A 22,456-nucleotide genomic window follows, 5' to 3' on the forward strand; every position below is an offset into this window, starting at 1 on the left:
GAAAAAAAATGAAATAAAAAAGTCATTCATTCATTATAAATATAATCAAACTACTCAGTTCTAGAGAGTTTTCTTCTTTCCATCATTGGAAAGATATAACAAAAATTTCTATAAATATACAAAATCCTATATAATAAAAGGCTAATGTGCAAATCAACCAAATGGTGGAACGACTGGTTGCTATGATGCGCACTGACCACCAGGGGCAGATGCTCAATGCAGGAGCTGCTCCCTGGTGGTCAGTGGGCTCCCATGGGGGAGTGCCATTCAGCCAAATGCCGGGCTTACGGTTGGCGAGTGCAGTGGCTGCACTAAGGACGCCTCTCCCGCCTCCACAGCAGCACTAAGGACCCCTTGGGGGATTGTCCGACTGCTGGCTTGCATCCCCCGAGGGGTCCTGGACTGCAATAGGGCACAGGCCAGGCTGAGGGACCCCCCCACCCCCGCCACCAGTGCATGAATGTCATGCACCAGGCCTCTACTTTAAAATAAAAATGATGAAATAAAATATTCTTAAAATAATAATAGCCATAAAGCAACATAATGACATTGCAGTGTTGCCTGAGAGGATGTTTTCCTGTTTGGGATAAAAAAGAATAGCTGATAAGTCTACCAATCTTTAATATTCTGTCTCTCAACATATGAAAAAGCACCAAGAAGGAAGGAGAGAGGGGGGAGGACAAACACAGATAAGGAGAAAATGGGCAAAAAAAGCTCAGGGAGGGTTAAAGGCTACAAGTGTAGATATGGTAGTCTGCCCTTATCCACAGGAAATATGCCCATGACCCCCACGGATGCTTGAAACCGTGGGTAGAACCAAACCTTATATATACTATGTTTTTTCCTGTACATACAGATCTATGATAAAGTGTAATGTAATTAGGCACAGTAGGAGGGTAACAACAATAACTAATAATAAAATAGGGCAATTATAACAACACACTGTAATAAAAGTTATGTGAATAGGTCACTTATTTTCAGAGGGCCCTTTGCAGAAGCCTTTGTAGAGGCTCAGTGCGTGCTGGTGCAACACAATGCCATCAATCAGCACGCATTTTCTGTTCAGATCTTCCACCTGCAAATTTAATGCCTTTCCATCTTAAGTAAGCACTTATCTCACACCGTGGCAGTAACTTTTGCAGTTTGAGGTTTGACAACAAAACTAGCATGAATTTCTCTTTCATTCTTCACAAATTTTATGGATAGAAATTCATTCTTACCTTATATCTTTGCAACCCTCAGCATACAATTCCTTTTCTTGCCTTATTAAGACAAGAGCTTTTACCTTTTTCGCTTAAAGAAGCACTCTACAACTTCCCTCTGGCATATCTGAATTGCCATCATCACTACCCTTGTGCTTTGGGAGCATTATTAAGTAAAATAAGGGTTATTCGAACACAAGCTCTGTGATACCGTGATAGCCAATCTGATAACAGAAATGGCTACTGAGTGACTAAGGGGCAGGTAGTGTATGCGGCCTGGAGACATTGGACAAAGGAGGATTCAAGTCCAGGCAAGATGGAGCAGGATTTCACCACAATACTCAGAATGGTGCATAATTTAAAGCTAATGAATTATTTCTGAAAGTTTCCATTTAACATTTTTGAATTGTGGTTGCCTACAGGTAACTACAACCACAGAAAGTGAAACTGAGATAAGGGGGGGGGCTACTGCACAAAGTTCAGGGTAAAAAATATCCCCCAATTTTTTTTTTAAATATATTTTATTGATTTTTTTACAGAGAGGAAGGGAGAGAGATAGAGAGTTAGAAACATCGATGAGAGAGAAACATCGATCAGCTGCCTCCTGCACATCTACTGGGGATGTGCCCGCAACCCAGGTACATGCCCTTGACCGGAATCGAACCTGGGACCTTTCAGTCCGCAAGCCGACGCTCTATCCACTGAGCCAAACCGATTTTGGCAATATCCCCCAATTTTACTGGAAAGCACTCATGTATGTGTTTCCAAAACAAAGGAAATAAAAGATTTAGGGACAACAAACTATTCACGCCTCTCTATTTTACTTAAACTAATTTTAAAAAAAGAAACACAGTATATATATGTAGAATATTTCAAATTCTGTATCATTTTATTGCTAGGCTTTTTCTTGGTTTATTATTGGTCCTGAGATTTCTATCAGAATACTATCTATGCCATTTATTTATTTATTTATTTATTTATTTATTTATTTCTAACATATATTTTATTGATTTCAGAAGGGAATGGAAAAGGACAGAGAGATAGGAACATCAATGATGAGAGAGAGCCATTGATTGGCTCCCTCCTGCATGCCCCCACACTGGGGATTGAGTCCGCAAACCTGGCATGTGCCTTGATCAGGAATCGAACCATGACCTCCTGGTTCATGGATTGATGCTCAACCACTGAGCCACGCTGGCTGGGCTATCTATGCCGTTTAAATCAATGCTTCTGAAATTGCTCTAGAGAGTTGGAGAAATGAGAGGACTCATGGGGGTGGGGGAGGTCTTTGGTCTATTTGCATTTGCCAGGGCAGTAGGAATGCAAATGGTATTGTTTCCGCTCTGAACCATAGAGTAGAGTCTGTTTGGAACGGGGTGTCTATAGATGCACCCCGTTACTTTGTCCTCTTGGCCCACTGAACACTATTAGATATTTTTGACTCTGCAAAACTTGCTCAATCTACTCTCCCAATAAAATTATGTAGTCTATTTCTATAAGAACTTATTTAAAAGATTTATCTTATCAAAATTTAGTGTAACATTTCTATTTGATTAGTGGGATCAGATTATCATTTTGAGAGCACATAACTAAATTCTGTATTTCCACTTGTCTGTGGATGTGTGCCATCCTACTTTGCTTATCGATATCACAATCAACCAACAGTGAGCTAGATACTGGGAATTCAGTGGTGTCAGTCAGTAATGAAAGTAACTTAATAAATGTATAATATAAATGGAGAAATCTTTAGTTTTTATGCCTTTGTAATTTTTTCACAGTAACAAATTCACACAAAAACACTATTGGACAATGTGTCCTGAATTTCAGTTTGGAAAAACTTTAGTATTCTAAGTTTATATTATTTCTTAAATAAAATAGTAAATAATCTGGAGGTGCTATCTGAAAGCTCCTAGCAGTAATTAAGTACATAGTAGGACATCAATAATAGGGGTTAATAACATTTTATTTTATTTATTTATTTATTTTTTAAAAAATATATTTTATTGATTTTTTACAGAGAGGAAGGGAGAGAGATAGAGAGTTAGAAATATAGATGAGAAACATCGATCAGCTGCCTCCTGCACATCTCCTACTGGGGATATGCCCGCAACCCAGGTACATGCCCTTGACCGGAATCGAACCTGGGACCTTTCAGTCCACAGGCCGACGCTCTATCCACTGAGGCAAACCGGTTTCGGCAGGGGTTAATAACATTTTAAAAATAAGACAATGGCAATAGAAGTTTTAGAATGACTCAAACTATTATTTTTAACTTTGTAACTGCAAAAGTGAGGCATGACTATATGCATTCAGTAGGCATTTAAACAATAAAAGAATATAAAATACAAAAGTAAGAAATGAGGAACTCTTTCCCACTGGATTTCATTTATTTCTGGTAGTACGAACATGATTCTGGAAGGATGTCAAATATTTGGGAGGATGATGTCATAACGATACTACACCAGCAATAACCCTTCCTCAAATAACTCAATTTCAAATTGCGAAAAAAATATATAACTAGAACCTGAAACACATAATTATGTCCTTATGTCCACAGTTTTATTAGAACATAATTTTACAAAATCTATTGAGTGTAGAAACTACGCAAGAGCTAGAGGTAAAGAAAGTCTCCCGGACTATCCCTTTCCCCTCTGCCATCCACAGGAAAGGCGCTGGGAGAGAACTGTTATGGAACCTTCACTTCGTTCACTTCTGGGATCCTACGGTTAACTGACTTTGTGCTCCAAATATTGTTATCAGTTTTAAAATCCTCCAGACCAAACTGATATCTTGGTCAAACATCAGATAAGTAAACACAAAGGCTTAGAAAGAATAATGCCCGTCATGTAAAAGCAAGCGCTAACTGAAAGGTAATTAATGTTGCAACTCACACATGGACATAATTAAATGGTTACATGTAATTGAATCAATTACTTACATTTGCCAGTTACTGTAAAAATTAATGTATTAAAATTTAGAAGTCAGAGTCCCTGTGATATCATTATACAATAAATATTTGGAATTATTCCATCTACCAATAATGCCATCTGTCTTATCCAATACAAATGGACTACAACCCATATGGCTCCCTTCCCCATTGATTACTCTGATGAATGAGATGGCAAAACCACTCATAAAACCATCATAGTATATGACACTGTCTTTACAAAGATGGACAAAGGAAAAACACAAGATGATACTTAATTTGAAACTGTCAAGTTAATTTAGTAAAGTTTTAAGAACCAACATTATGATGCTAAAAAGTATCAGCATGTTGAATAATATGTCAGTCTCTACTCTCCCAGTACCTTCAAAGAAAACCTAAGAGCCAAAAAATGTCTGGAAAGAGTACAATAACTTATTATGATAGGTTCAGATTACTAATTATTCCAATAAGATATAGTCAAATATCTTTTCAGGCATGGTTAATTAAATTAAAAACACTTTCACTTTATAGAAAATTAGAAATGATAATTTAACTTCTGATAGCAAGTCATTTCTAAAGTGACAGTAGATACATTCATTATACCTTAAAATACTAACCATAAATTTCAACTCAGAGAAATCTTTCCCCAACTCATTTTCTCTTTAGCTATGAATGTATTATCTTGCCACAGCTACATAACGACATACAATCATTCTGTGGCAAATTCCTTTAAGTAGGACCTAAATTGACATTAACATAGCAGGAAACTAAATACTAACTGCAATACTCAAATTTCCTGTTTACGTGGTAATTTGCGTTACATTTAGTTGTAAGGGGGGTGTGGTTGGCATGCTGAGAAATTACCTTTATTTTTCAAGATCCTTAAAGATGACCAGTATTTATTTTGCCCCTTAGTCTCACTGAAAACATTCTACAAGCGATTCTTGTTCAAACTCCAAATTGAGACCCACATGTGTGGATGAGTGAGAAGAAATACACTATGACATGATGAATAACTATGTTTACTCCATATTAAAACTTAAGTTTAGCTTAAATAATTTAAAGTTTACATTGATAGTAAATTTTTAGGTTGCATTTACTATCCAATGAAGCCATGATGAAGGGGTAAGGATAATCTGTGAAATAGCTCAGATTTAAATGTGTCAGCCACAGCAAAAATAAACTAAAATAAAGCACAAATCCAGGAAATATTTTCTATTGAAGAAAGCAACTTTTATAAGAATTCTATAAATCCCAAAAGTCACAGGAAGAGGAAAGGCTCTCAGATATACAAGCCTTGGACCTTACTGGACTCAGAGAAATGGCCAGTGTCATCATCAAAGTGAGAGGCAGCTAGTGCTGACTGCTGGCAAACTCCCCCGTGGAGGCGGTGCAGCGCGGAGCAGGCTCACTGACGAAAACCATCTCCAAAGCAAGGCCTGCCAATCAGCAATGGGCAGCCTGGCCCGTGTTCCTGCTGATCTAAGAAACACTCCCACCTCTGCAAACGGGAAAACACACACTCTTAAGAGGAATTTCAAGTTTGAGCCACTGATTATTATTTGTTACTATATCAAGCCACATGATTTTAATTGTATCTCTACATTGCATTTTACTCTCTGGAAGTGTAAGGCTTTCTTATTCTTCCTCCTTTCCTTTACACCCCTGTTTCTCCTCCAGTTTCTTCTTTCAGTAAAAATCTCTAGGCTACCTTTGCCTGCTTTGTTATTCCATGCCTACTTTTTAAAAATAAAGCTAACTGGTTGTTATCATTGTTTTTTATTTTTAAGTTACAGTTTGTATTCAATATGATCATGTATTAGTTTCAAGTGTACAACATAGAGGTGAGACAATCATATACTTTACAAGTGACCCCCCCCCATGTCTACTTCAGAGTCATTGTACTAAGTACACTTTCTGTAAGCCTTGCTTCTAATAAAATAAAATTTATTTTTAAAAATAAAATTATAAACAACAGGTATCTTTAAGTCATTTCCATTCAGAAACATGGTAAGTCTTTCCAATTTTTTAAAGCTTCATCCTGCCGTAAAGATTTATGGTTTTCTTTACAGAAGCCCTGAAAGTTCTTACAGTTTTTTTAATGCCACTGCAAATGTTGTCTTTCCCCCATTATCTTTTTAATTGGTTACTGCTGATATTTAGAACGTGAAAGATGTTTTGATATTTCCTAGGTAAGACTGTACCAATCTCATTAAACTCTAAACTCACTAAAACTCTTATTCACTTTATGTTCACATGTCTCTTGGGTTTACTAGGCAGATAATGATTATATTGTCATATGCAAATAATGATTATATTGTCAATATAACTAGTGACATTAACAATGAACAGATTCTTCTAAGTTATTTCTAGAATAAATTCAAATCAATAATCTATTATTAATTTTAAAAATCTATTACTTTCTGATACACTATCCTGTCTAATAAAGAGGTAATAATGCAAATTGACCATCACTCCAACACACAAGATAGCCGCCCCCATGTGGACACAAGATGGCCAGCAGGGGAGGACAGTTGGAGGTGATCAGGCCTGCAGGAGAGGGAAGTTAGGGGTGACCGGGCCTGCAGGGGAGGGCAGTTGGGAGCTACCAGGCTTACAAGGGAGGACAGTTGGGCGGGACCCAGGCCTGCAGGGGAGGGAAGTTGGGGGGGTCCAGGCTGGCAAGGGAGGGCAGTTAGGGGTGACTGGGCCAGTAGGGGAGGACAGTTAAGGGTGACCGGGCCAGCAGGGGAGGGCAGTTGGGGGTGACCTGGCCAGCAGGGGAGGGCAGTTAGGGGCAGTCGGGCTGGCAGGGGAGTGGTTAGGGGTTATCGGGCTGGCATGCAGAAGCGGTTAGGGCAGTCAGGCAGGCATGTGAGTGGTTGGGAGCCAGCAGTCCTGGATTGTGAGAGGTATGTCCAAAAGTATATTTCTCAAAGGGTCCCAGATCGGAGAGGGTGCAGGCTTGGCTGAGGCCCCCCCCCCCCCACTTCCATGCACAAATTTGTGCACTGGGCCTCTAGTAGTATAAATAATGGTATGATCTAAATTCAATTTATTCCAGAAATGGTTTTTGATGCCTGTGTGATAACTAGGAGTTACATCCCCAAACAAGGTACAGATCTCATGCTGAAAACCGATCTCTGTTAAATATTTTAGAAGAATGGATTGATGTTTCTTTTTGAATGTCTTCAGAGAAATAAGATAAAACTACCTTAAGTGAACAAAATATCTTAAAAATAAACCCCATCCCCCAAAAGTACAGTGTGACATATGGGCAGAATTATTTCTAAACAGAGTATTTTTCAACATTTTCTAAGAGCTTTCAGCTGCTCTTAAAGAACTCTCAACTTGCTGCTTTGGAGAATTAAGATAAAGTTAGTGATGACTGTAACTCTCTATTAAGCAATTTTCTTCCTCGATTGTGCACAGCCACTTACAAGGCAGAACATAACAGCTCAATCAAACCTTATTATGCCAGACTTAGTTCAAACCCTTACGAAATGCACCGAGAAAGACTTGTTATTTTCTGAAGAAAATCTTTTCATAAATTGCTTTTTGTAGGCCAGCAATAAACTAGATACTTTAGGTCCCTTTTCATGTGTCCTTAAGTTCGACGAGGGATCCAGAGCAGTGGCCATGAACCTGCTGCTCATCACATATCAGTGAACCATGAGAATGTGGCCAAGTCCAGTGCCTCTATGTGCAGCCCCAGAATTTCCAGGGTGTGGTTTAAGGGCCTGGAAGCTGCCCTCTGTATCTCACCACTCATAAGGGTCACTGTGCAATTGGCCCAGCCAGGCGCAGGACTTCTCCAACCTAAAACAGGAAATTGAAATTAAGGTCTCAAATAAGAAAATACACTTCTGTCCTCATTCAAGCTATTTCGGAGTTCTTACTCAACCGTGAACATGGAGATAATGCCTACTTTGGTAGGTTATTCTTAGAATTAGAAGTAATATATATAAAATATCTATTTTATAGAGTTTAGGCTCAAGGCAACAATCAATACATGATGGTCATCATTATTATTTCTGAATTAAGATTTTGATTAAAGTTCATCTCTGAATAATTAACCACTCTATTTGTTTGACAAGGTGAAGTTTATACCAGGAAGAATAGTCATACACGTTGGGCATTAACAGAAAAAAAAAGGTCTGAGTATATGTGATTAACACTTTTTATATCATAATATGTCTTCATTCACTGAACACAGGTGTCACTAAGATTATTTATTCTCCAGAAACATTTGAAATAAGATTAGGAGAAAAACCTTGTTTTAAGGCTGTGTATCCCTCAAAGGTGGTTCTGTGGTTCAATGTGATGAGGGGCTATGGTGCTCAGGTCCTGAAAGAGGGTTGTCAATGTGTCCATAAAGTTGAAAATGAATTTGCTCCTCACCATCTCAGTGACTAAAGGCATAGGACTTTTGGCTCCTAACAGTTGATAGATCACATTTTTCTGCAAACCATGCCCTATAATTGAACATGAATTATATGAGACTTTTTTACAAAGCATCTGCTTTCTTTTTCTGTTGAGATATCTACTAGATCTTGTTCCAAAAAAAAAAAAAAAAGGCAATGAGGATAATAAAGGCCCTTAACTCTTCATTTTCATAAAAATTCTGTGAATTTTTTTCACTATTAGAAAAAGTAAACCTATGAAATGTCCAATGTATATACTAGTAGATGCCAAATATAGAGTGATGGTGAGTAAAACCTTTTTTTCCCTTTCACATTCCTGGGGTGTGTAAATTCCTTAATGGACACTTTGCTGAACTTTATCACAACTAAAAATTCCTCAGTATTAAAGCTCAGTGAAAAGAAATCTCAGTGCCGGGAAGACAAGGCAATCAAACCATGTGACAGTCCCATATGCAACTCCAAATCTGTCCTCATAACTGTAGAGCTCACAAAAGAGTCACACATGTAGCTATTGGAAGAATATCTTACACAATTTGGCACACAAGTTCTAAGATTAGCAGCTGAAGAGGGGGAGGAGGAAGAGAACATAATAGATTAACTGACACCCATCCACTATCTTTCTAAATTGTTTGGAATGTTAAAAACATTGTTTTGATCAATCTATATATACAACCTAAAATTTGAAAGAGAAATGCAAAGCATGTTGTGGTTGAAAGAACAAATGGTTTTGAAAAACAACACTATGAAATGTATGTCACTGAGCAAGGGAGTCCAGCCAGCTCCCAAGTGGCATGTTAACGTGATGAAAAGCGAATCCAGGATGCTGTGAATCAAAGAGGCAGGGGTCTATTTTTAAAGAGGCTTGTGTTTCCCCAGCCTCTTTGCCAAGTATAGTTTTTCTGGAGAAGTCCAGCCTCCCAAATAGGTAAGCTTCCAAATGTTCCAGGAGAAACCTACCCAACATGGGACTGCCTCCCTCCCTTTACAAGGCCTTCCGCTCTCCATACATCATCCATGTTAATCACCAGACAAACAGAAGAGCTGTTCAACTAGTTCACTCCCCCTATTCATGAACAGATTGTTTGAGACATAATATGAATACTAATTAATGATAAAATATCTGTGAGTGTTTTGAAATACGGACGAAGATAGCACTTTCAGAAAGGTGCCCAGATAGGCCTTATGCAACAAGCCCCACCGGTCATATGAAGGGTCAGGGTGCAACTCAGAGATTTGAAAGCAAAATTGGCAGAGTTTTTGGCTTCAATTCAGTGGGAAATTGTGGATGACTTTTTTTTTTTTTTAAGTGGTGGGGGTTGACTTTCTTTTTAACCTTTTCCCTCTGTTAAATTAGAAGAGTTTAAAATAAAAACTCTCTGCACAGACAAATGGAGAGAAAAACAGTCCAAATCTGTTGGCGGGCTACTTGAGGAGACGAAGAAACGAGGCTCCAGCATGTTTGATCCTGGATTATGGTCTGTGCTCTGCAGCTAAAGGAATGAAAGCAGGTTGGGTGGGGCCCAGTGCGGAGAGCCCGAGGCAAGGGCTGGGAAAGACACTGAAAAGAATATGACCCCTCTTCCATTCAATTCTCCTTTTATAAGTAGTTTGCTTAGTCTAAGAGAAGTGTACCCATAAAGATATGGGAAATATAAATTTCTGTTAAAGGGAAAAGCATATTATCAAATTTGATTATGAATATAGTTAAAATCCCTTTTTTAGTTAGATCCCAAGCCACGGCCATAACATGTTATCTCCCCTTCTTACCTTCTCAAACTGAATGTGCTACTTTCTCCTGAAAACCATTATAACATGCCCCAGCTAGTGTCAGAAACTTATCCTTTAACATATTAGTCTGATCTTGATATCTAACATGAACACTTAAGTAGTTCTTTATAATTTTTGGACTTCAGTAATTGCAATTTGTTCTAATGCCAAAGAAAAGAGAAGAGGGCTATCTAAAATTAAACATAACAAAATTGACATCTGGCCTTAAAGTTGCTTTTGAATTGAATTTTCACAATGGATGGATAAAGTATTAGAGAAATTCATTTGTCTCACTCAAAGAAATAAAAAAGTGTGATGAAAACCTGATTTGGAAAAGAATTAATGTTGACCACAGTCTGTCTTTCATGTTCAGCTAGTCCTTATCTGCCTGAGGATTAAACCTGGGATTCCTACACTTTTCTGGAATTAGAGGATTCTTTCCAAGACTGATTCAAAGTTTGCTGTGTTCCAAACCTTTAGGGGGTATAAGAAATGATTGTTTTTTTTGTTTTTGTTTTTTTTTTTGGCATTTCAAGGATTTTCTTTGCATTTAACTAAATCTAGAAGAGATGTCAACAATTTGTAATTATCAAATGAGATGCTGTTAATAGTAGGTGCCTAATATGACAGTAAAGTAAGACCATACAATAAAAAAAGAAGATGCATAATAAAGATAATTTATTGTGGATGTTAATTTGTGATACCACACATTCTTATGCTTTTTACATTTATTCATATTTCTCTTTATATGTATTCATCTTTCCCCCACCTCTCCAGTAGACCTGTTGTTAGTGTTTGAAAGTTATAGCAAGATTTTTCCTAAATACGTAGAAAAAAAGAGATATGAGAATGTCTTCTAACTTAACTGGAAAAATACACACAATGTCCTGGGGCAGGTTTTCCGCCTGATTGGTTATTGGGGTCAGCCTGACCCCTTGACTTGAGACTTAATATTTCGTACTGGGTCTTGCTTTCCAAAAGCCTTCTCACCTGGAATTTCTCATCTGGACATACACACAAAAAATGCATACCAAAGTATATATAGCCCAACTGTTCATTTTTATAGAAAACCTTTATTAACAGCAATAGCTAACATTACTGAGCCATTGTGATGTGCCATTATTGTGCTAGGCATCTTATCTGCCTAATCTCATTTGATCTTTACATATCCTTTGGTAGTTATGTCTATTTTAAAGATTAATACTCTTAAACTTGGAAATCAAGTAATTCACCCAAGGTTACACAGATAGTACATGGTAGACTTGGCACTCAAATGTAATGCTGTATCATGTCAAAACCCATGCAGTCTTAACTACAAAGTCATATTACCTTTAATTTCCACTGTCATTTTCCTCATCTTTGGCTCTATTGATTATCCAGTCCATAATCCAATATTTCTATATAACACCTAATGGAGTTTCAGAATAATGTTTAATAAATTGTTCAAAGTTTTAAAAAGGATGCAAACTTACTATCAAATGAAGCCACAATGAAATAAATGGAATAAGATGGTGGGAATATATATTCTAAGCCTGCCCCTTACAATCAGATTAGTGTGGTAGATAGAGCTCAGGCTTTGGAGCCAGCAATCCCTGGGTTATGTGCCCTTTAGATAAGTTACCCTGTGAAACCAGTTTTCTTGTCTGTAAAATGACAATTAGTATATCTATATTATGTGAGTGCTTAAGAGTATGGCAGATAATGTACATGGAGTGCTCAGTACTTAGTAAACAATATATAACTGCTAATCTAATGTTGGATTTCAGGAAAATCATACAGTCCCACAAGCAAAGCAAATGTTTTGATAATACATGGGTTTGTTTTCTATATATACTTGGTAGCTTAACTACTCAAGAATTATGATAATAATTTCTTTGCTTTGACTTGGACTCTCACTCTGTCTTCATATTTAATGCTGTTGGTTTAGTCACCTGGATGAATTACAATTTACTGCTCCTTATAATAGTCTGATAAAATATTAATAATTTAATACTAGTGAAAAGTTTGATTTAATGAGTTCTTAAATCATAACAAATTACCATTCTATCAAAGTTTACATTTATAAGTGAATTATGGTCACTTATTTATTCAGTAAACTTTTACTGAATGTCTTTATGTGCCAAGCACTAAATGTTTGCTGGGGATACCATATGACTATATATCACTCTATTTTGAAAAGCTCAAAGTCTAGGGGGAAGACAGTCATGCCAACAGAGAGCCATCAAATCACTTTGAAGACCAGTAAAAAGGTATTACAACAGTTTAATCAAGAGACAATCAGTAGCTGACCTGAGGCAGTGGCAATGGGTTGAAGTGCAGAGAACTTCTGTCCATGGATGATATTCACTAACTAGAACGGATGGAATGTGGTGCCTGATAGGAAGCATATGTGGGGAGGGCCGAGTGCAAAGGACAGAATCTAGGCCATGGCGAACCTCTGACACGTGAACTCATTTTTTTGGTTGATTTTTCTTTGTTAAATAGCATTTAAATATATAAAATAAATATCAAAAATATAAATCTTTGTTTTACTATGGTTGCAAATATCAAAAAATTTCTACATGTGACACAGCACCAGAGTTAAGTTAGGGTTTTTCAAAATGCTGACACGCCGAGCTCAAAAGGTTCGCCATCACTGATCTAGGCTGAATCTTCGGTTCCTAGTTTGAGCTAGACTACAAGTTGTACAAGTTGTAAAAGTGATGTACTAAACAAAAATATTTTTTCCTTAAAATCTAGCACATGGAATCATCTTTGATATTTAAATCAATAAAAGAAAATGTAAGGAATAATGATGTTCAATATAAGTAGAATAGATAAAATGGAAACAATAAAATTAAAAGCTCACAAATACAAGTATTACATCACCATCATGTAAATTAGATGTAATAATTTATGATGATGCAAATCACTGGGACAGAAATTTTAGATTATTGGTCCATGAATAATTTTGCATTTTCATTTCGCTTTTGTTCTATGGCAAATATCCAATATCCCAAGTCAACAGCATTTGGTACTTAAAAGCATACCAATGTCTTCAGTAAGGTGAGACTCAAATGCGGTTCTAACCTTCAGTGTCGAGACTAAGGCCCCAGAGGCATTTCAGCACCTGTGTGCCCAGCCTGTTCCAACTCGCTGCAGTCACTTAGCAGGAGAAAAGTCTAGATTACAAAAGGATATAGTCATTGGATTGGTCTGCTCTTTAAAAAGCTATTTGGAGTTTCAATTGCAAGCTGCTTGCTGAACAAAAATCCTCAGACACAATCAACCACAGGATTTCAACCAGACTCAAGTATTTCACAAAGAAATGATACATCATTTGTCCAAAGAGAATGAAACACCTGTTTCTAAGAGTGATTTAAGTCAATAAGTAATAAACTAAATCTTTGTTATAAATGCTTTCTGGTGTCTGAATGACTGCTGGCCTTTTGGAGGGCAAAGTGCACAAAAGATTCAGCGACCTTGTGACTTGGCAGTCAAATAATTACCATTATGTTCAGTCAATGTAAATGAGCACGGCTGACAAAGGGATAATTGGCTGCCTCTGGTCAGCCAAGTGTACTTTTGACCTTAATGAGAACCTAGTCAATTAATACTTAAGGCAATAAAGACCTCTTGCTGATAAGTTAGACAGAACTCATCTTTTCCCAACCGGATTAGAGCTGCAAAGTGGCAAATTTTTAATTTAGGTAATATTCTCTTCTTAGCACCCTCTTATTTAGCTAACATGGTGAAATTGAACTGTGTAATGTGAAATATTTGATTCAACTATTTATGTTTAAAAGACTTTTAAAAAACAAACAATAATTCAGACACTAAAATGATAACTTCTGGTGTGCATTTGAATTATATGCTAATCAGCTGAAGATGGTCATAGAGTTAAAAAAAAATACATGTTTTCTTAAGACTAAAAAAATCCATATTGAAATTCTAGAAAAATTAATGAAATTTGGTGGAATTTTTTTTCAATTTGGGTCTCTTTTCTGGGAACTACTAAGATGGTAGTAGTTAGCATTCCAGAGACATAGAGTTTTCTTTTGAATTGAAAATAAACATGCCACTATTGGCTTTCATGAAGATATGGAAATGATTTTAAAAGAAAAAGTTCTTTAAAACAGAAATTGTCACTTTTTAAAAATACATTTTTTAAAACTGATTTCAGAGAGGAAGGGAGAGAGAGAGAGAGATAGGAACATCAATAATGAGAGAGGATCATTAATCGGCTGCCTCCTGCATGCCCCACACTGGGGATTGAGCCTGCAACCTAGGCATGTGCCCTGACCAGGAATAGAACAGTGATCTCTTGGTTCATAGGTCAACGTTCAACCACTGAGCTACTTTGGCCGGATATTTCGACAATATCAAAAGTATTGTCACTTTTAAGTAATAACGTGGAGTCTTCTGTAACTTGATCGATATAAAGCAGCATCTCTTTATGTGCTCTGTAGGCTAGGTAAACAGTCTCTATGCTGAAATGAGGCTATAATTTGTAGGAACATCCAGAATTTCTTTCTGTTTACAACATCTATCTGACAACAAAAGAACACATTTATTATTTCAGGTTAAAATTTATCATTTGGACACAATGACTAAAATTATAATTCTTTTCCTTCAACATTCTTCTTCTCTGTGAACGTTTTCCTGTTTAAACCTTGCAACTCAGATGATACATTTGAAAATGTATGCAATTGATATAGGAGAGGAGATACAGTTCTTTTAAAAAATACTTAAAAAGCAGTAGCTGTGTATCTGCAATAATTGTTTCATGAAGCTTTTAATACAGATAAATATGCAAGTAGGTCATACTGTTTTTAAGATACCATTTTTACACAGTGTATGACTGAAAACAGAACAACCATTCTGCATATTTAGATTCATAATGAGAAATATGCCCCATTCAAAACTGGAGTTATTATCAAATTGTAGCAAGTAATAAATGGTTTGGGATAATAAGTAAAACATAGTCCAGGTCAGTAGTTATGTAGATTCCACTCCAAATTTGTTTGAGGAAAAACCGGTGTGTTTGAATTCTTTGGGAAATGTGCTTTGTTTGCTACTCAGAGCCTAAGCCAAGACAGACAAGTTCCTCATTGTCTTTTGCCATGAGCATATTTCCCTAGCTCATCCTTTCACAGAGAATAGAGCCTCTCCAGGGTGCTGGTTTATACAAAGGTCTCAGATCCAACTCTGTGCAGTTCCAAAGTGCCCTTTTCTCTCCTGAGTGGCCATCCAAACACAAGCATTTGTGTCACCATGGCAAGTAATTGCAATCATTTCAGCTTCTGCTTTACCATTTGCTTCTAATTTGTTCTCTTAGTGTGTGTGTGTGTGTGTGTGTGTGTGTGTGTTTACCTTCTGAGCTCAGTCACACAATTTTGATATTTTAGTCTGTCTGTTTTTTATTCTTTTTTTTTTTTAAATCAGCATTTCTTAATTGTATGTTTTGGGATATTTCTCAGACCACCTATGGTTGCAAGAAATTTAATGTAGTTAAACGTAGATTTCAGATAAATAAGGAATACTCTTTTAGCGTAAGTATATCCCAAATATTGCAAAGCCATAGGCCATACTTACACTAAAAGATTATTCATTGTTAATCTGAAATCTAAATTTCACTGGGCATTCTGTATTGTTATTTGCTATATCTGGCAACTCTAGAATCTAATCCATCCTATTGTTGGAAATGAAAGTCTGGGCTACATTTTAAGTATGACTTTGAGAAATCAGACATGGGTAATGCATTTATTGAGTCACTACACATTTGAGAATGTGAATTTTTCTCAAATACATCAATTTGTCTGATGCACATAGTTTTAACCTGAGAATTTTATAGACAATGTTCCATAGTCTTTGCAACTGTAATTTAAAAAAAAATCCGAGTTTTTAAGTCTCTCTCCCATTTTTAAATGATTTCAGAGATGAAGGGAGAGGGAAAGAGAGATAGAAACTTCAGTGATGAGAAAGAATCATTGATTGGCTGCCTCCTGCATGATCCCTACTAGGGATCAAGCTCACAACCCAGAAATGTGCCCTTGACTGGAATTGAACCCAGGACCCTTCAGTCCACAGTCTGATGCTCTATCCACTGAGCAAATCGGCTAGAGCTGACCTTCAATTATAAATGATAGCTTTGCTGGGTAGAGTAATCTTGGTTGTAGGTCCTTGCTATTCATCACTTTGAATGTTTCTTGCCACTCCCTTCTGGCCTGCAAAGTTTCTGTTGAGAAATCAGCTGACAGTCGTATGGGTACTCCCTTGTAGGTAACTAACTGCTTTTCTCTTGTTGCTTTTAAGATTCTCTCTTTGTCTTTAACTCTTGGCATTTTAATTATGATGTGTCTGGGCATGGGCTTCTTTGGGTTCCTCTAGTTTGGGACTCTTTGAGTTTCCTGGATTTTATTTCTTTCCCCACGTAGGGGAAGTTTTCTGTCATCATTTCTTCAAATAGGTTTTCAATATTTTGCTTTCTCTCTCCTTTTTCTGGCACTCCCATAATGTGAATGTTGGTATGCTTGAAGTTGTCCCAGAGGCTTCTTACACTATGTTCATATTTTTGGATTCTTTTTTCTTTTTGCTCTTCTGATTGGGTGTTTTTTACTTCCTCATATTCCAAATAATTGACTTGATTATTGGAATCCTCTACTGTTGAATCCCTGTAAATTATTCTTTATTTCAGTTGGTGTATACTTAATTTCTGACTGGTCTTTTTTTATGTCTTTGAAATACTCGCTAAGATTCTTGAAAGTCTCACTAAGTCCTTTTAAGTTCTCATTAAGTCCCTTGAAACTCTCATTAAGATCCTTGAACAAGCTTATTACCATTGTTTTGAACTCTATCTAGTAGTTTGCTTGCTTCCATTTCTTTCATTTGTGATATGTTTCTTTGTCTCCCCATTTTGGCCGCTTCCCTGTGTGTGTTTCTAAGTATTAGATAGAGCTGCTATGTCTCCTGGAATTGGTGGAGTGGCCTTGTGTAGGAGGTGTCCTGTAGAGCTCAGTGGCTCAGCCTCCACAGTCACCTGAGCTGGACCCGCTAGGTGTGCCTCTATGTGGGCTTTGTGCAGAGTCTTGTTGTAGTTGAGCCTCGATTGCTGGTGGCATCACTGGGAGGAGTTTACATCCAGGACAATTGGCTGTGAGAACCAGCTGTGACTACAGTGGAAGAGCTGCTGTGCAGGAGACACCCCTATAAAGCAGGACTTTTTTCAGTGGGGCTTTGGTGCTCATTGAGTCTGCCCCTTGAGTGTGTTGCTTGTGGATGTGTAGAGTTGTAATCTGGTATGGTCTGAAGCTGTCTATGGAATGCATTGGCTCTGGGGCCTCCAGGGATATGCAAAGTTAGCCACTTCCTGGGCCACCCAGGAGGAGCTACAGAGAGATCTGCAGAAGGATGCTATTTGTATTGGGCTTGGAAATGCCCGGGGGGCTCATTTGTGAAGCAAGGCAGGCTGGTGCTAGTGCCATATCTTGGACCTCTTATTGATAAGTTTGGGCCATGTTGATGCCAGTTGCTGCTTGTTTGAGAGATTTTAGAAAAGTTTGAAGCCTAAGCAGGGACAGGCCATTCATATGGAAAAGCCATTGCAAACAACTTGGATGGGGTTGCAAATTGGATGAGGCAGGGTCTCAGGTAATCAACAGGGTGGAGCACACAGTGTAGGCCATGCTGATGGAAACTCAGATATGGCTGGCAGTCAGCTCTGCAATGGGGGAGGTCCTAGCACAGCAACAATGACCTCTGCGAGCACCACTGTCTGGGAGAAAGCTGACCCCGAGTTCCTGCCCTGATGCCCAACAATCCAGTACTTCCATGTATGTTCCTGGACCCCCCAAAGCAACATCCTGGCGCTGTCATGAAGAGGAAGCCAGACTGTGTAAGTTTGTGCACCAGCCCTTTAAGAGGTACTGTCTGGGTCTCCAGCAGCTTCCCTGTCTGTCACTCAGCGACAATCCCCACTGGTTTTTACAGCCCAAAGTTATGAGGATTTCTCTTCCCAGCTCTGGAACCCTGGGCTAGGGTCTGATATGGGGTTGGGACTCCTTGCTTCTCACTGGAGGCCTCCACAGCGGAGATATCCCTCCCAATTAAAAAAACAAAAACAAAACACCACACCACATGTGGGTGTTGGACCAGCCCATTCCCCGCATCTTCCCCTCTTGATGTACTTTCTTGACTTTTCTAATTATAGGACTTCCATTCAGCCAGATTTTAGATGGTTCTGAATGATAATTGTTCTGTATCTTAGTTGTAATTTTTATGTGGTTGTGGTAGGCAGCAACTACTAGCATTTACCTATGCCACCATCTTGATTCTCTCTTTCTATTGCTGTGTTTCTTCTTTGCTATTTTTAATACATTAATTTTTTTCTTGTGTTATTTTTCTCTTGATTTATTTCGTTTGTTCTACCATCTTCCTTTTCACTTATTCCTTTCTTATCTAATATTTAGGCTATTATTTCATAAAGTTAAAGTTATTTTCAATTTTTTTAAGTGTACAAAGCAGCTGCAAAATTTTTATACCATATTTTTAAGTGCATTTCTAAAGTCTTCCTTCTATCTAAATTCTGTACGTTGTATTGTTTTTGCTTCCTTTTTTTTCTTTCTTTTTTTCTTTTTGGTGGAAACAAAATTTATTTGATGGCTTTCATTTCTGAATAGGGCCATTCTCTTCAAACCATCCTTATCCTAAAATAGTACAGGGATATTCCCTTTGCTTTTTCTTTTTGAATGCCTGGGAACTTAGTAAACTCTTTCAGAACATATGCAGTGGGCATATGACAATGTTCAGTATTATTTGTTTTGTGTCTCAGATATCATATTAGAGGGGATGGAAGAAAGGGTGAGGGAATTTTGTTTTGAAGCCCCTCTTTCATTTTCCTCATACATCAGTAGAGTTCAGAGGTGGGTAGGTATCCTGGACTTCACTTTGTTTTCCTATGTTAGCAGATCCCAGATATTTTCCTCTGTGATCTATATTGGTTTGACAGCACATTTTCCCCTGCCTCCTTGATTTTTTTGGCTGCTGTCTGTTGTTCTTGATCAAGCTAATCACTTCATATAGATTATCCCCCACCTCTCTCCTTCCCTCTTCCTGGGCTCAGAACAGAAATGACCAAGCTCAGTGGCTCTACATGCCAGGCTCCAAGTCATTGTATTGAAACAGTAAGAGATAGGTACATCTAAAGGAATCAACACATATCTACCTGCTCTATTTTAACTCTAAATTTTACCAAATTTCTGATATAATTGGGAGGATATCAGTTTTCTTAAACAAGTTTATTCATATATTATCCCTCATTACTACTCTCTAGAAGAGGAATTCTGTGCAGATTCCTACCATTTTATTCCAATTTGATTTAAATTGTGCTGCATTTGGATAACACATTTGATCCTTCCCTAGTTGTAGCATTGATCATACGTTTTTGGTGTTTCTTTTGCTTCTTTTGTTAACTTTTGGTAATTTCTACAGAAAAAAACATTGTGAAACTACCCTTATGTTGCCTGTCATCCTTCCTCTAATTGCCCATTAAAATGTATATATATATATATATATCCTTGGGAAAGTAATTTTACTTTTTTAGATGTCAACTTGTAAAATGAGGGGGTAGACAAGTGACTTATGGTGTCCTGTCTATTTCCATGATGACATGAATCAATAGAGTATGGTTGTTGTTTTTTCACTATAATGTCAACATACAAAAAAGCTGAACAACAAATCTGGCACTCTGTACCTTGCCTAGTTTATAGGCAAAGATTAACTTACTCCATAGTTAGTATTCCAATTTATGACATCAAATTCCCTTGCCTCAAAATTGGCCTTAGATATGTGCACAAACAGTTCATCTGCAGTAACAGGAGGAAGGCAGATGTAGATAGAATATTAAGTTGTACAGGAAATTTTCCTCTGATTGCTTTTTATTAGCTCTGTGGATTAAGGTCATCATCTGAGAGTCAAGAGATAGGAGGAGTTGTTCCTCTCTGGGTTTGGACCTAGCTTGCAGTGATATGGCTGAATGAACCAAGAAGGTTGGAACTGTCAGTACATATAGGACCCACTACAGCACAGGACCCCTCAGGAAAATGGTGATGAAAATTGAAATTAGCCAGTACACCAAGTACACTTGTTCCTTCCGTAGCAAAACCAAGAGAAAGAGACAAGTTGTGGGGATCTGGCCCTGTGATTCCTGCATGAAAACAGGAGCTGGTGGTGCTGGACCTACAACACCACTTCTGGCCTCACAGTAAAGTCTGCCTTCAGAAGACTGAAGGAATTGAAGGGCCAGTAGAAGCTCCACAATTTAAAACATTGCTAGCCTATAATAAATGGGTTCATTTATATGACAAAAAAGAGAGGAAGTGTTTAAGGTCTGGGATGAAAGGAAAAATTGTGAATTAGTCATTAAGGCGTGTCAGAGAATGAATGGATTAGAGAATATGTAGTAAGATTGCTGGGTTGGCACAAAGAGCTCAGTTAGGATGAAAGGTCAGAGATTTAAAGTAGACCCATCAGCATGATGGTGGTTTTCTTTGTGAACTAAACTTTAGCCATGTTTAGGTGCCCAGGTACAGGAAAATAGTGGGCAGTGAACTGGATTTAACCAAGGTTTGGAGTTTTATCAAGTGAGTGTAATGGAGGAAGGAAGAAAGGAGCAAGGAAGATAAAAGCAAATGCATGGGTGCAGTGATTATAATGATGGACTGATATATCCCCTAAAAAAAGAGGAAAGAAAGAGAGAAAGAAAGAAAGAAAGAAAGAAAAAAAGAAAGAAAGAAAGAAAGAGAAAGAGAAAGAGAGAAAGAAAGGTGGCAGAGAGATAAAAAAAAGAGGACAAGAGGGGACTAAGAAGCATTAAGAGATGATAGAATTAATGACTATAGTTCCTAGTGCCATTGGAATCAGATTACTACAGGGAGTGAAGCGGAAAGATAGATGGCAATCAGAGAGGAAAAATGCTTGAAATGGTATTATGGAGTTCTTATTAGTAAAATGAAAAGGCTCATTGTATGACCATGAGATTTAGTGTCTGTGGATGCAGGAGAGTGGCAGGTATTGGAACGACTACCTTGTCTACTTTGGAAGGATATTGTAATTACTAAGAATTGACCTAGAACCTGGAGTTAAATATGTAAGGAATAAGGGGGAACTTTTTAATAAGAAGTTTTGAAACATTTTTTTCCTATCAGATTTGCAAAAAGGTAAACTATGGATAGGTTCTAATATTGGCCAAGTGGGGCAGAGTAAGAAACAGCATTTTCATCAGTAGTCAGGCAATATTTACCTTTATTCTCATACTTCCACTCAGAAATTTTATTATAGGAACTAGAGGCCCAGTGCACAAAATACATGCACGGGGGGGGGGGCGGGGTCCCCTCAGCCCGGCCTGTACTCTCTCTCAATCCAGGACCTAAACGGGCAGTCAGACATCTCACAATCCAGGACTGCTGACTTCTAACTGCTTGCCTGCCTGATTGCTCCTAACCACTCTGCCTCAGCCCCCGCCACAGTGGCTTCATCTGGAAGGATGTCCCGAATGATGTCCAAAAGGTTGTTTGGCTGTCAAGTCTAATTAGCATATTATGCTTTTATTATTATAGGTAATAATAAGAAAAAACATGGGCCTTTAGGGTTAGACCTAAGTTAAATTCCAGGTTTTTTTCTACTTTCAAACTTGTGATCTTGGACCACCTAATTAATATCCTTCTAACTGTTATTTTGATTATGTTAAAAAATGAGATTAAAATATCTTCTATGGGGGGTGATTATAAGGACTAAATGAGTTAATGTAATGGAAAACACGAGATTTGTGACTAGCTTTCAATAAATGATAGCTATTATTGTTATTGTTAGTGGTAGAAAACTCATGAGATTAGAAAATTACTTATGGGTTGAATGCTACTATCAAACTGGGATGGTTGGTAAGGAATTATGAATTGTTCACATGGCCTTAGATTCAGTTGGCTTCTTTGTAATCATCCTTAAAATTCAAATCAATAGTCATTTTTCAGTGCTTCTACGTGTATGATGTACTGTTTAGACCAGGGGTGGGCAAACTTTTTTACTCGAGGGCCACAATGGATTCTTAAACTGGACTGGAGGGCCAGAACAAAAGCATGGATGGAGTGTTTGTGTGAACTAAT

At 37.7% G+C, this 22,456-nt stretch overlaps 1 pseudogene; it reads left to right on the forward strand.

Annotated features, from left to right (window-relative positions):
• Positions 1–20,323: 20,323 nt before the first annotated feature.
• Positions 20,324–20,604, forward strand: LOC118664422 (annotated as a pseudogene).
• The last annotated feature ends 1,852 nt before the right edge of the window (positions 20,605–22,456 follow it).

The sequence above is a fragment of the Myotis myotis genome, unplaced genomic scaffold (genome assembly GCF_014108235.1).
Source record: "Myotis myotis isolate mMyoMyo1 unplaced genomic scaffold, mMyoMyo1.p scaffold_m19_p_1, whole genome shotgun sequence".
Taxonomy (NCBI): domain Eukaryota; kingdom Metazoa; phylum Chordata; class Mammalia; order Chiroptera; family Vespertilionidae; genus Myotis; species Myotis myotis.